Source organism: Miscanthus floridulus, chromosome 16, assembly GCF_019320115.1.
Source record: "Miscanthus floridulus cultivar M001 chromosome 16, ASM1932011v1, whole genome shotgun sequence".
In the NCBI taxonomy this organism is placed as follows: domain Eukaryota; kingdom Viridiplantae; phylum Streptophyta; class Magnoliopsida; order Poales; family Poaceae; genus Miscanthus; species Miscanthus floridulus.
In genome coordinates this window covers 59,533,162-59,547,963 of record NC_089595.1, presented here as the reverse complement: position 1 = coordinate 59,547,963, position 14,802 = coordinate 59,533,162, and the positions used below count along the sequence as shown (strand labels likewise).

The 14,802-nt window shown below is 47.1% G+C and overlaps 1 long non-coding RNA gene across 2 annotated transcripts; it reads left to right on the top strand.

Moving 5' to 3' along the window:
- The first annotated feature begins 6,356 nt into the window (after positions 1-6,356).
- Positions 6,357-10,293, top strand: LOC136509855 (uncharacterized). 2 transcript variants are annotated; one of them, XR_010772561.1, is made up of 5 exons: positions 6,357-6,530; positions 6,815-6,882; positions 6,962-7,072; positions 9,532-9,647; positions 10,111-10,293. It is a non-coding gene; the product is annotated as an uncharacterized lncRNA (long non-coding RNA). The 2 variants fall into 2 exon arrangements; XR_010772560.1 differs by lacking the exon at positions 9,532-9,647.
- The last annotated feature ends 4,509 nt before the right edge of the window (positions 10,294-14,802 follow it).

The following is a 14,802-nucleotide window of genomic DNA, read 5'->3' as shown; positions in this document are numbered from 1 at the left end:
TGAAGAATGGTAAACCTTTTTTGCCAAGGCATGATATTAAGCGGCTTAATGTAGCCATGCAGCTAGTAAGCTTCTATATATTCTTGATGCATGTTGGTCGTTTCATCTTGGTGATGGCGGAGACCTTGTCGGGATTGGGTTCTATGCCTCGTGCACTGACAATGTAGCCCAGGAGTATACCGGATGGAACTCCAAAGATGCACTTTGAAGGGTTCAGCTTCCATCGATATCTTCGAGGTCGGTGATAAGATTATTGGCGGTCTTGGACTTGATGACCACATCGTCGATGTAAGCTTCGACGTTGCGGCCGATCTATTGATCGAGGCACATCTGGATAGCCCGTTGATAAGTCACCTCGGCGTTCTTGAGTCCGAAGGACATGGTGGTATAGCAATACGCGCCGAAAGGCGTGATGAACGATGTCTTGATCTGATCTTGTTTTTAAGAGAGATCTGGTGATAGCCGGAGTAACAGTCAAGGAAAGAGAGTAATTCGTAGCCAGTGGTGGAGTCAACAACCTCGTCTATCCGAGGCAAACCAAAGGGGTCTTTAGGACAGTGTTTGTTAAGATCAGTATAATCAACACACATTCTCCATTCTTTTTTCTTTTTTTGAATGAGAACAAGGTTCGCTAACCAATCAGGATGATACACTTCTTTTATAAATTCGGTAGCTAAGAGCCATTTTATTTCTACCCTATAGCCTCCTTCTTGTCTGGCGCGAATCGGTGAAGTTTCTACTTGATCGGTTTGGCGGTCGGCGAGACATTCAAGGAGTGCTCGATCTTCTCCCACGGTACCCCCGGCATGTCTACAGGTTTCCAAGCAAACACGTCGGCATTGACACATAAGGAGACGAGCACGCTTTCCTATTCGGGGTCAAGGTGAGCCCCAATCTTCACGGTCTTGGAGGGGTCGTCGAGCTCGAGGCCGACCTCCTTCACTTCCTTGGACTTGGCGGAAGCACGGGGAGGTTCCAACTCTGGTATCTCCATGTCGGTGGGTAGCGTTTTGGCTTCGGCGACCATGCTGGCCATCTGGATGGAGAGGTCGGTAGCTTCGGCGAGAGCGAGACTCTCTATCTCGCAAGCGTAGGCGATGGAGAGGTTAGCCCGTAGGGCCAGAACTCCTACAGGCAAAGGCATCTTCAGCACCAAGTACGCATAGTGTGGTATAGCCATGAACTTGGCCAGAGCTGGTCAACCAAGTATGGCGTGGTAAGCGGTGCTGAAATCGGCGACGTAGAAGTTAATGTGCTCGACATGGTAGTTGCTCGTTGTGCCGAACTGTACTGGTAGCGTGATCTCTCCAAGTGGTTTAGAGGCCCTGCCGGGTACCACACCCCAAAAAGAGGAATCAGAGGGCGTTAGATCCGCTAACCTGAGGCCCAGCTCCTTTAGGGCTCCGGTGAAGAGGAGGTTCCGAGCGCTCCCACCGTTGACGAGCACTTTTCTGAACAACACCTTTTGGATGGTTGCGTCAAGGACAAGGGGGAAGCACCCTATGTAGGGAATGTCAGCACACTGGTCGTCCTTGCTGAAGGTGATGGGAACCTCATACCATGCGCGATAGCTGGGGTTGGCGACAGCGTCCTCCGTGGTGACGTTGAGCATCCGCCGTGCGGTGAGCTTCTGTTCCCTTCTGATTTCGGTGGAGGCAAGGCCCTCAAAGATGGTGGCGACCACCTTGTCGTGGTCCTAGAAGGCATTGCCATTGCCCCCAGGTGGTCGGCAACCTCTGGCTCCGTAATTGGCATCGTAGTCCATCTTTTTGTTCTAGAATTCCTTAGCCAACCCGAGGCAGTCCTTTATTTTGTGCTTGGCATTCTTGTGGAGCGAGCATGGGCCATCGAGGATCTTCCTGTACTGCTCATCATAGTTGCGCTTGGCGCGAGGTTCATTGATGGCAGCGACGATGTGGTCTGGCCGACGGTGGTGATTTTGGCCAAACTTGGGCCCTTCGTAGAGGTGAGCGAGATCTGGAGCAAGATGGTAATACAAGCATCAAGACACAAAGATTTAGACAGGTTCGGCCATTAGTATGACATAATACCTACATCCTATGTTCTGATGTATTGCACTGAGATGTATGGATCGTGATGTATCTTATCCGCTAGGGGACCCCTGCCTCTCCTTATATAGTCTGGAGGAGCAAGGCTACAAGGAAAGTAGCCTATTTGGTACTATACAACATCTTGCGGTGCACGTCGAGCAGCGCCGTGCATGCCTTGATCTTGTGGGCTGGGCCACCTCTGATGGTGCGGCCCATGTCTTGTCTTGTGAATACCGGGGGCCTATACCCCCATAGCTAGTCCCCAAGCCTGACAATAGGTGACGTAGTCACGTGGTGCCAGGGTCAGAAAGTAGAAGACTAGCCGAGCAGGCAGCCAGTCCCCGGGCATAGCCTTGAGATGAGAACAAGCACATGCACCGCAAGGTGAAGTGTGCTCACTTAGTCCCAGAGCCTGCTGGAAGATGAAGAATGAATCTTGTAGTAGGGTCAAAGAAAAAGAACTCTGAAAGCTTGCCGACGTCGTTTGACATGCGCGTATCAAGACCCCAGACGTGCTGCCCAAGATCAACACCCTGATCCGAATAGCATGGAGCAACTTGATAGCACTCCGAAGAGACGTAGCAAGATATGAGGAGCGAGGAGTCCTCGGCGTCGCTGGCGATGTCCGAGCGCCGAGGAGTCCCCGACATCGCTGGCGATGTCCGAGCACCAAGGAGCAAGGAGTCCCCGGTGTCGCTGGTGATGTCCGAGCACCGAGGAGCGAGGAGTCCCTGGCGTCGCTGGCGATGACCGAGCACCGATGAGCGAGGAGTCCCCGGTGTCGCTGGCGATGACCGAGCACCGAGGAGCGAGGAGTCCCTAGCGTCGCTGGTGATGTTTGAGCACCGAGGAGCGAGGAGTCCCCGGCGTCGTGGGCGACGATCGAGCACCGAGGAGCGTGGAGTCCCCAGCGTCGCTAGCGATGACCGAGCGCCGAGGAGCGAGGAGTCCATAACATCGCTGGCGATGTCCGAGCACCGAGGAGCGAGGAGTCCCCAGCGTCGCTGGCGATGTCCGAGCATCGAGGATTCCCCGGCGTCGCTGGCGATGACCGAGCACCAAGGAGCGAGGAGTCCCCAGCGTCGTCGGCGATGACCGAGCACCGAGGAGCGAAGAGTCCCCAGCGTCACTGGCGATGACCGAGCACCGAGGAGCGAAGAGTCCCCAGCGCGCTAGCGATGTCTGAGCACCGAGGAGCGAGGAGTCCCCGGCGTCGCTGGCGATGTTCGAGCACCGAGGAGCGAGGAGTTCCCGGCGTCGCTGACGATGTCCGAGCACCGAGGAGCAAGGAGTCCCCGGCGTGACGATGACCGAGCACCGAGGAACGAGGAGTCCCCGGTGTCGCTAGCGATGACCGAGCACCGAGGATTTCCCGACGTAGCTGGTGATGTCCGAGCACCGAGGAGTCCCTGGCGTAGGCGGCGATGTCCGAGCAGCGAGGAGTTCCCGGCGTAGCTGGTGATGTCCGAGCAGCGAGGAGTTCTCGGCGTAGTTGGCGATGTCGGAGCACCGAGGAGCGAGGAGTCCCAGGCGTCACTGTCAATGTCCGAGCACCAAGGAGTCCCTAGCGTAGCTGGCGATGTCTGAGCACCGAGGAGTCCCCGCGCATAGCTGGCGACGTCCGTGCGGTGAAGTGTGCCCACTTAGTCCTTGAGCACGAAGAATCCAAGCGCCGAGGAGTAACCGGCGTAGCCGACGATGAAGCACGAGCGACGAATAGTCTGGTCAACTGGTCGGCGGCGAAGTGAGCATTGAGTAGATGCGACCGGTGAACAGTCCAATCAAATGGTCGGCGACGAAGTCCATGAACCAAGCGGTCCGACCAGTTGATCGGTGGAGAAGTCCGAGCACCAGGTGGTCCGATCACCTGGACGACGACCCTGCAATACAAACATGTAGAACGGGTAGTACATGATGTAAAAATATATGAATCCGGAGAAAAATCAGCAATGGCGATAAAATAGCATAAGTAGCTCGGCGATCAATTGGTGTGAAGATGTATTTAATATAAACTGCCCGAACAGTTAGTGTGTAGCTGAGTCTCCAGTCCTAGCTAGCCTGTTAACCATAACGCGGAGCGCGGAGCCCGTGCACATGTAGGAGGAATAGGCGTCGCTAAGGAGCCGCTGCCGACCACCCATAATGCAGAGGGCAGACGCTCATGCACGTGTAGGGAGGAGCTGGAGATAGGGCCATCTCTAGAGGCGTCCGAGCATCAACTGGACAGTTCGTGGGTTCAGAAAAATCATTTGGAGAGCAAACATGGAGAAAATAGCTCGGAGAAACATCATGGCGATTAACGAAGATTGGAGAATACTTAGAAAAATATTAAAGCGTGACTTAGCTTTAGACAGAACGACTGGTCGACGACGTATGGCGCTATCGGGTCAGCGAGAGGATGGTCGTCTTCAACCTAGTCGGCGAATCTGCCCCTCAGGGCATGTTGGTAAGTGGCGGTGGTGTTGGCGAACCTGAAGGGTAGGACCGTAACCCCTGGAGTTTCCAGAGCAGCCTCCAATAGATTGGGATCGGAGGGTGGTCGGCACTGAACCAGAGTGTCCAGAGACCGATTCGGCGATGGAGAGGCAATCGGCAAGCTTCAGACCGACCCGATCGATGGATACGATCACATCGTCGTTGTTGATCTGCCTCCTCTGGTAGCGAGGAATCGAGCGGTGAGTTATTGATGAAGGTGACATCGGAGGTGGTTTTGAGATCGGATCTGCTATCGCAGGGCTGGTGTAGCCAACGATGAATCATCGTCATGGACCGACATGGATCTCCACGAGATTGACGTCGAGAACGCGTTGTTGATTTGAGGTCCATCTGGCTCGCCATGGGATCAAGCGCACACCCCTACCTGGCGCGCCAACTGTCGACACAATATCGTCGGCAGTCCTCCAAGGGGTATCACACGAAGGTAGATTGATCGGCAAAGGAGCGTGAGATCAAGAACAAGAAGGCAATAGAGACACACGAGTTAGACAGGTTTAGGCCGTCAGTATGACGTAATACCCTACTCCTGTGGTCTGTTGGTTTGTATTGTCTATCGTCTGGTATTGCGTGAGTTTGGAGGGGGTCCCTGCCCGCCTTATATAGTCCGGGGAGCAGGGTTACAAGTCGGTTAGATCTAGAAGATAACCGGAAAGTAATAAATGATTACAAGAATCTAGGGATCATACATATCCTAACAGATCTCGCAATATCTTCAGGATATCCTCCAGATGTCTTGCGGGAGGCGCCGAGCAGAGCCGTGTCTTGCAAGGCTTCGTCTTGTGGGCTGGGCCGCCTATGTGGTCTGCTGTGGGTATCCGGGGTCATACCCCCCACAGTCACCATGCCTTACCTAAAGCGTAGACATAGAAATTATTGACTAAAGATGTTTGGCAGTATACTGAGGGGACTACCCGTGATGGTAGATTCATCGGAAAGGTGCGCGTGAACAGAAACTAGATGGTGACAGAGACAAAAGATTAGACAGGTTCAGACCTTCAGCTGACGTAATACTATAATCCTGTGTTCTGCCGGTTTATATTGGCTATCGTATGATATGAGATGTGTTTTGAGGGGGTCCCCTACCCGTCTTATATAGCCCAAGGGCAGGGTTACATGCCGATGAGATTTAAGTCTAATCAGGTAACAGATAATCTTTACATGGAATCATACATTCAACATATCCTAACTGATTCTATGCGATCTTCAGGATATCGCCGAGATGCCATGCAGTGTGGGTTGAGCAATGCCGTGCGCTGCAATCCTTCGTCTTGTGGGCTGGACCACCCCTATTGGTGCAACCCATGTGTATCGCCGTGGGTACCTAGGGTCAGACCGTCCATAGCTAATCCCTGAGCGCATTGTATCTACTTGGTGACGCCGTCTTGACCAAATCCAATGAGTCTAGTATAGAGCCGACCAGTTTAACTGACGACCTGAGTGGTGAAAGTGGAAGCCGATCAGTTTAACCGATAAATTAGATGATGAAAATTGAAGCCGACCAGTTTAACTGGTGACTTGAACGGTGAAAGTCGAAGCCTACTGGTGGTGACTAACCTCGGACAAAGCCATATATACTACAACACGAATACCCATATAGCAATGAATACATTCCAACGGAACACTGATGTGTTGGCGGTTCAAGGGCTGTCAACGATCCCCACCTAAAGTCAAGAGTCGCAAGGGCCGCTCCCGAGCCCCCACCTCGAAATTTCCGCATCCCACGTCCATATCCTGGAGCCCACCTCCAGAGCTCCGTATCCCACGTCCAATTCAATGACTGTTCACCCACGCCTAATCAATCTACAAGCCCAGATCCGATCATAGAGAAAAAATGCCTAGACGGCGATTTAGGGTTCATTCGTATGGTTGCGGCTGAGTATGGGCACGCTTGGCATGCAGCGGCGGCGTGCGCAAGAGCTTGCCAGTGGTGGAGGCTGGCGGTGGCGAAAGGCCATTACATACTGCTAGTTGGTTCGTTGCCAGGTATACCTGCAAATTAAAACAGTATATGCAAGTGTTTCGTTCAACCTTCTCCCTCTCCATCTTGAATTTTTTTTTTTTGAACGGAACATCCCACTTCATCTCATGTGCATTTGTTCTCCCGGGTCCCTGATCTATTTCTGTCTTTCTCAGATGGGTCAAGCAGTTGGCTAAATCCATGAGATGCCGGCATGCCCTGATCCACTCAATTTGATTTGATCCCCTATATGATTTTTTTTTATTTTCGTTCATACTTCTCATTGAATAGTAAATTTCTGATTTTCCAGTAAACTACAGGTGGAGCGATGGAAGGCATGGATGTCACGGTGGGCTTGCAGTGGGGATCGATCTACTGGTTGTACATGATGATTTCTCCTTGACCTTGTTAATTTCGGTTGATTAATAATAAGTAATATGTGGTGATTTCTCCTTAGATGGGAGTCTTCTAGAAGTTGCAGAACTCGTGGAAACAAGGCACACATCTTCTGAACCTTTGGCCCTTTGCACTGTATGCATATTTTCCAAATCACCAAATTATAGAAAAGGTAATCATATTACTGTGTTCAAAGAAAAACCTGATACAACTCAATTTATCTACTATGTTCATGGTTTATAATATTTATTTTCTGCAAAGGTTCATGAAAATATAGAGACCAAACATAATGCATGTACTAGAAAACTACTGTCGACACAGAATTTTCGCCTTCGTGCCGAGGACATACACAGCAAGCCGGAAGGGTCCGCTCGATGGAGCAGATCCGTCTGGCTTCAGCGCAAGGGTGGTCGATCCTGCGCAATCCTCCCGAGACGTGCCAGTTAATTTGACCCTGTAATTGACAAAAAGAGAAAGTTTATCAGTAATTAAGGGCGGAACGCGCCGGTGTTGCCAGATAATCCCGAATGTGTGGCTCTGAGAGCCGATATAAGAGGAAATCGACTAAATAGCCGATCCTAGCATGTTCACAAGAATGAATCGATTAAAGCTCATGGGGTTGTATAAGAAGGATCGGTTATCATTCAGGATAAATGTTATTTAAGCAAATATTAATCAATGGCAATAAGATATCATTGATGATTAGTTTATACTGAGCCAATGATTACAAGTAACCGAACTCCTTTTATTTAAAGAAACAACTCAACACCACTTAACCATTTAATAAAGGTAAATCTAATGAACATGTTAGATCTCATCTATTGCCATGACCAGTGGGGCATGAGGCAGAATCATGCAGGCCATAGAAACAACAATAGACTCGACGACCCTAACTCATTACTAATATCAGTGGGGCATGAGGCAGAATCATGCAGGCCATAATACCATAACAAGATCATGGGGATAACATATCTTTCAACTTATCTCTACTTTAATGATCTCGTAATGTGAACTGTTCGTGAAAGCATTCGATATCAGCTAAACAGCCGATTCAGGCATAGCGCACAGTTAAGGTCATGCCTTCTCAGGAACAGGTCTACTAACTAACGATCCCCACTCCACGGTGCCAACAGTGGGGTGAGAGGCAGAATCCCACAGGTCGTGATGACGGGCCATGGAACGGTTTTCATTAACTAATAGATCTACTCAAGATTGGACATGCCTTAACCGCACGCTATGCACAATTAAGATTAATGCAAAACAGCCGATAAAAAACATAACTCATCGCTTAAGATGTAGATTAGATCAGTTTTAGATTAACAAACGATGAGTTGAACAAGATATAAGGCCGATCCAGATCAATCTCAATCGGGCAGAGTGATATTGCTGTAATTAGATAAACAATGAAAGCAATAAGCAATATCGATAACTTAATGAATCTACCAAAGACTGCCATACTAAGGTAGAGCCCATAACTTGATCTTGATCTAATTCAAGCAGTGGGGTGTGAGGCAGAATCACAGAGGCCATACTTGAATTAGACAAGAATCGATAACTAGCCTATACCAGAGTCGCAATGGGGGTCGACTGGATCAATGTAGTCATACAAACAGAGGTATAAACCATGACGGTACTTACAGACAAGCAGTGGAGGTCGACCGGATCGATGCAGCCGTACTCGCTGAAGAACTCGTCGAGATCTACTCTACTCCTACTCCTAAGGGGTGGCCGGAGCCGAAAAAAGTAATTGACTTTGTATTTGATTGATTGTTGTTGTTACAATAGTCGGGGTTTGGTGACTGTGTAACCTGCAATTGTATTGGCTAGAATAGAGAATCAGCTCTGCTTGAATGTAAAATCTCTGTTTTTAATCTGACCATCTCAGTTGTTCTAGCATCCTCGCACAATGGTGATATGCTCCCCACTCTATATACCCAGTTCATTTCAGAATGGAGTGTTGTTTTAAACATAATTTTTTTGCGAGAAACTCTGCAAGAATCTGTTCCATCTGGTAGCACACTAGCTTCCTCAGCATGTGTTGAATAAAATACTAGGCGCTAAATTTATTCTTCACTAATCTTTGAAGTGTAATGGGCTTCCTCTCCAAACATGTTTGCAAATTGCCGTATGATTCCAATTTGCTAAGGTTGAGATATATTCCAACTCTGCAAGCCAAATCATAGTATATTTGTGCAATGGATTGGTGACGGAGGCTAGCATTTGTTAGAGCAGGACGCTGTGCTAGTGTGCTGGTAGTGCCATCAACCATAACTATCCCTCTCCCTACTTTGGATGAGGTTAGATTGTGAATCATGTCCCACTTGTGTGGGATTTTTTTCACCTACCAGTGAATCTCTTGATCAGTAATATTTTAGTGTCTTCTGTTCAGGTGGATCAAGCAAAAAATTTTTTTTTGCACCTACTAGCTAAAGTATTAGCTGGTAAAAGTATTTAACTATAGATCGTATCATATTAACCAAATATGATTTTCTCTCTCTGTGAAATTAATTAAGACTTTGGATCAAGGATGTGAACTATGAATTGTACTAGTAGATTTAAGATATGTTTTTTTTTGTTACACAGATATCGTTTTTGCATTTGAGCTGATCCACTATTATTCTGTTCATTCAGTATTGTTTGGCAGAACCTACAGAATGTCTGAATGTTATAGAATCATCAGTTTCTGACCATTTATAACCATGGCATCCTTAGTTTAATTGGTACAAGTCAAGAACTTCACAGACATGGTATGGTCACTTTAATAACACAATGAAATTGTACAGCGTATATTCAATGTCCATGGTTTTACTCATTTGGCATTTGAGATATTTAAACAACAGAGTTTCTTCTGTGTAGAAGTTTGCATGTACAGTGCACTGTAGATTTTTTTGTGCTGTTGCAGTCACTAGATTTCAGCTCCTATCTTAAATTTTGATTGCTTTTGAGGGATAATCTTCAGAGTTAAGGGTGGTATGAATTGTACTTCTTGCTACCAGTTTACTAATATTTCATTTTTGGCAATCAGACAATATTTTTTCTTGAACTGTTATAATGCTGTATGGACTGATATAATATTTTTCTGTTCATCATATGATGCTATGCTCATCATATGATGCTAGTGTGTAAGACATCTCTCTTAAAACTTCATATTATCCTAATTTGATTTTACTTCTAAGTGTCACATTAAAGTAATCCAACTTTCATCTGTAGGTCAAGAAGATAAATGGATGATCACGTCGGTGGAATGCTAGACTAAACTGAAGCTAAGGAAGGAGAAAGGAGGCCTGCTAGCATTCGAAGAGGGATTCATTTATGTTTATATTTTACTACCATAGGAACTTGTACTATGAACAAAAATTGCGTCATGTATTATGTGGATGGTAGCTGTAGTAATGCAACAAATTTAAGATATTTCCTATGTGTTGGATGATCATGCATTGCTCATTAAATTGTATTGTTTTATAAATTTATTCATTGTGATATTAATCACAGCATGATTTATTCCTTGCAACATATACAAGTGTTGCAACAAACTAAATCTATATGTTGTAACAAGCAATAGAAGTCATTCACCCATGGTTTGTACATACACATATAAGCGTTGCTATAACCCACCATTATGCATTGCAACTTTGCAATGCTTATTAGTACATGTTACCAACACATAAATAAATGTTGCAATAGATCCTTGCAATGCCACTTTAGGCAACACATATTCGATGCGTTGGTATAGACCCTACCAACGTATATATAGACTTTTAGCAACACATATTTGTGTTGCAAAAAGGGGGTGTCATGTTGTAGTACATAAGGCTCACCAAAAGGATGTAAGAGCTCAAGACAAAATTTGAAAATTCTTGAGCGGTGAAGTGTACACACTTAAGTGCCAATTGCAATTGTGCCGATGACATAGTCATCAGAGCAGAGCATAAGCATTAAGCAGTAGATTTGGCGTAGCCAAAACCTCATGAAGCAGAGCCAGTACATGCACCACGAGGTGCAGTGTACACACTATAGTCCCCGAGTCTAAGATTAGGTGTAGAATACACTTGGTGTTAGGGTCTTGACAAAAAATTAAGCAGTCCCCGGCGTAGCTGAGAATGCAACTAGTCCCCTGGGTAGCTGAGAATGCAACCAGTCCCTTGCGTAGTTGAGAATGCAACTAGTCCCCAGCATAGCTAAGAATGCATAGCAGTACATTCACTGCAAGGTGAAGTGTACACACTTAGTCCCCAAGCCTGCTAGAAGATAAAGAATGAATCTTATAGCAGGGTCAAAGAATTTTAATGAAAGCTTACCAACGTCATTTGTCATGTACTTATCAAGACCCCGAACGTGCTGCCCAAGATCAGCACCATGATCCGAACAACATGGAGCAACTTGATAGCACACCAATGAGACATACCAAAATCCAACCGCCAAAGAAGTCCCCAGCTTAGCCAGCGACAATTGCACGAAGAATCCGAACGCTGAGGAGTCCCTAACTTAGCTGGCGAGCCCCAAGCGTAGATGACGATGAAGCCCAAGTGACGAACAATCTGACCAGTTGGTCGGTGAAGAAGCAAGCACCGAGCAGTCCAACCAACTGGTCAGCGACAAAGTGAGCGCTGAGTACAAGTGAGCGCCGAATAGTCTGACCAACTGGTCAACGACGAAGTCCATGAACCTAGCGGTCTGGCTAGTTGATCGGTGGAAAAGTTCGACTGCCAGGTGGTGCAACCTCCCGGATGATGATCTTCTTGTCCTTCACGACTGATCTAGTCCCTGAGCGTAAAAAAATAAGCTCGTCGACTGAATGTAGCCCTTGTAAAACAGATATGTACATGGCGTAAAAATAGGATATATGAAGTCAGCGATGAAGGCAGCGGAGCAAAGTAGATAAACATTATGTTTTTTAGAGTTTGTTGATATTTTAAATATGAGTAGTTTCCTACCAGTTGGTTCTATATCGCGTCACCAGCCATGACTAGCCCTAGATTCTATAGCATGGAGTGGTCGGCACCCGTGTACGCGTAAGAAAAAAAAGAGTTGTCAGGGAGCCGCTGCCGACTGTCCATAACGCAGAGCGTGGCTTGTGCACGTGTAGGAGCGAAGTCGAGATTAGGGCCGCTTTTGGATGTTGTGAGTAAGAATGTCGCTGGTCAGCGAGGCGGTGGAGTATCTTAAAGATATTACATTGAAATCTTTAGTTTGGTTTTGGCGAATTGATGAAACCCTAGGTGCTAACCCTTTTTACTCTAAGTGATCATAAGATAGGGTAGCACATTCCATGTGGTGGAGCAAGTGATGATGATCATATTGGTGGTGATGGCCATGGTGATCAAGTGTTCGCGCTTGGAAAAGAAGAGAAAAACAAAAACTCAAGGAAAAGGAAAAACTTGATATGAGCTTTTGTGTTTTGGTGATCAAGACACCTAGTGGCTATGATCACATTTAGGATAGATAGCTGTACTATTAAGAGGGGTAAAACTCGTATCGAAATATGGTTATCAAAGTACCACTAGATGTTCTAACTCATTTCATATACATTTAGATTCTGGTGAGTGCTAACACCCTTGAAAATATTTGTGAAAACATGCTAACACACGTGCATAAAGTGTTACACTTGGTGGTTAGCACATTTGAGCAAGGGTGGTGAAGTTGGTGAAGTCGAGGGGCTGTTTTCTATTGATCGGACGCTACACTAGACTCAGCATCGGTGTGTCTGGTCAGTGGTGCAGTCAAGAGCGCGACGTCGGTCTCTGGCCCAACGCTGAACAGTAAAAGTGACCGGACTCACAGGGCATGCGTCCAGTCAGGTGGTGATGTATGCTGACACAAGTAGTTGGGCGAGGCAGCGAAGATCGGACACACCAGCGCATCCGGTCATGCATGACCTGACACGTCCGGTCGTGTTTTTGCTGCTCGGGAACCTTAGTGGAAACGACCTGACTCTGATTGGAGCAGCATCTGGTGAAGTGAGCGGTGCGTCTGGTCAGCTCTTGGTGGATCAGGCGCACGCGTAGGCGTTCTGTGCACCGGCGTGTCCGGTCTTGTTGATTGCTACGTCTGGTTGCCACTTAACACGAGCACGGGAGATTCTAGCTACTGGAGATCAATGATCACAGTTAAACCATAGCGACACGTGGAGGAGATCCAGTGACTGGATGCTGGAGGTGTGCATCTGGTCACTTTTGACTAGAGCATTCGGTCGCCTCGTGGAGGCAAGCAGTGAGAGCCTAACCGCTCTATTTCGTGGGGGCGTCTACTTAAGACCCATGGCCGGCTCTAGCTCAGACTCTTGGCCATTTTCATTAACATAGCAACCTAGTGAGCTAAGTCAAAGCCTTTCCACTCATCTTCATCATTGATTTATCATCTTTATGAGAATGGCAGTGAATCCAAGTGCATTGCTTGAGTGATTGCACCTAGAGGCACTTGGTGATTGTGTTTTGCTGTGGATTTCATGTGTTTGTCTTGGTGGTTGCCGCCACCTAGATGGTTTGGTGCAGCGAGGATCGTCGAGCGGAGGAAGGTGCTTGTCTCTGGCTCCGACCGTGGTGATTGTGAGGGGTTATTGACCTTTCCCCGACGGAGAGCCAAATGGTACTCTAGTGGATTACTCGTGGCGTGTGGATCCTTATCTTGTGTTGGTTGTGCGGCACTCGATTGCTGGTTAGGCGTGTGATGCCTATTTGTGTGTGAACCTTCAAGTGAGCGAATCGCCACAACAGGGACTAGCTTGCCGGCAAGCAAGTGAATCTTAGTGAAAAATCTTGTGTCATCATTGTCTCCGAGGATTTCTATTGTGATTGGTTGATTGTCACTTGCCACGGTGGTATATCTTCACTACCTTACACTTGTACTTACTTTCTTAGTGTCGCTAAGCTCTTTAGTGTAATTAGTTTTGAGAGCTAGCTTATGTCTTGTCAAGTGGTTAATGAGACTTTTTAGTTAGTCTTTGAGAGCTCACAAACTTAGTGGTAGTGACATATCCTCTTGTTTGAAATAGAGATCATACCAACTAGAATTGTGGATATGAGACTTACATTTTTAGTAGGCTAGCGCAACACTTGCTTCGCCGTTTAATTGACTAACCACTTGGCTTAGATTTTTTCATAGGCTATTCACCCCCTCTAGTCATTAGGACCTTTTATATGTATGGAGAACAAATGGAGTATCTCAGAGACATAAGTTATGGAGAATAAATGGAGAAATAATAATTAGAGAAACGCCGAGGCGAAAACTTTATTAAAAGCACATATATGAAGGGTAGCTTAGTTTTGGTCAGAACGTCTGGTTGGCGGTGAAATTGTCCGACCCTCGAGCTTTGTAGCCTGTCGTCATGGCGGTAGTCGTGGTCATCATAACGTCGTTCTTCACGACGATCATCATCGCGATGCGGCAGGCTGTCGGAGCGAGTAGTCCAGGCGATGTTGTCCTTATATTACTGATCGATCTTTGGCAGATCCGATTTGGTGAAATTGTTGATGATGCCGTATTCGATATGGTCAGAGAAGCAATGCTGCATGACACTTTGATAGATGGTCGAGCAGAGTAGTCGGTGTGTCATAGAGACATAGCCGGACGAGTGCGTAGAGTCATAGTCGAACCGGGTTTAGTCGGAGCGCGTGTAATCAAGATCTACGTTGGCTGTGCAAAGGCTAGAGCCGTACGGACGTGCGTAGTCTGAGACATGGCCTGACGGGGTCCACTGAGAAGTCGTCGGAGCTGGAAGACACCCTATGGACACGGCCGTGCCCGTTCATGCACGTCACCGGCTGCTTCTCTCCGATTTCGCCGATGGAAAATTTTTTTTCTCGAACATGCCATAGGCACAGTTTTCATTAACCAGAAGTAGAGTTTTACAAATTAAAGTAGGAATGGTAATTTTTGATTACCGAGCCAAAGACTGACAGAGAT